This window comes from Mizuhopecten yessoensis, unplaced genomic scaffold (genome assembly GCF_002113885.1).
Source record: "Mizuhopecten yessoensis strain PY_sf001 unplaced genomic scaffold, ASM211388v2 scaffold7191, whole genome shotgun sequence".
In the NCBI taxonomy this organism is placed as follows: Eukaryota; Metazoa; Mollusca; class Bivalvia; order Pectinida; family Pectinidae; genus Mizuhopecten; species Mizuhopecten yessoensis.
Window position 1 is genome coordinate 23,499 of NW_018406926.1, and position 758 is coordinate 24,256.

Below are 758 nucleotides of genomic sequence, written 5' to 3' on the forward strand. Positions count from 1 at the left end.
TTAAACCTATTTCAGCAGATTCGATAAGGTCGGTCTGGGATTTCAACCTGGATTTCTGAACTCTAGATTGCACTCTGATTCAATGAGCTAATTACTGGTTGCCAGCGATCCACCTACTCCAGTTCCGCTCACATACATTCATCCCATAGTCTTTGACTCCGAGGACATGAACACAAAATCTTTATATGGGTATTGCCACCAGACCAAGATTCAAACCTATGACCTCCAAACTCTTATACAATCTTAACCAAAGGAGCTTCCTGCTTCCTGGTGATTGACAAAGTCCAATGCCGCAACATTATAAAGCATCAATCTGATAGTGATTTTGTCTGTGTTTAAGAAAGCTATCAAGATTTTCATTCTGTAACACACATGTAATTGTGACGGGTTGATATTTAGTGATTTATGCAAGATCAGGGACCCCACAATTTTACTCAGTATTATGCCGTAATGGTTCGGCGACTGATGGGGTAAGGGAGGTAACTCCGATTGATTCCGGAATATCCGTACCGTGTTCCGGATTGTCCCCTGTTCTCAACATTAAAACACCGAGTGAAACCATCGTCGTTGTTCTCTCCTTGTTTTTAGGTAAGTTTAGTCTAAATATTGACTGACAAAGGATAAATTTTTTGATATTCTAATGCATAGGTATATGATGTAGCATATTGTAGAGTGTCAACTGCAAATTTGGTCTCAAAAGTGGTATTTTGTCGATTGAAGTGGGGAATTGGTCGGTTTCTGAAAACGGCATGTTCGCG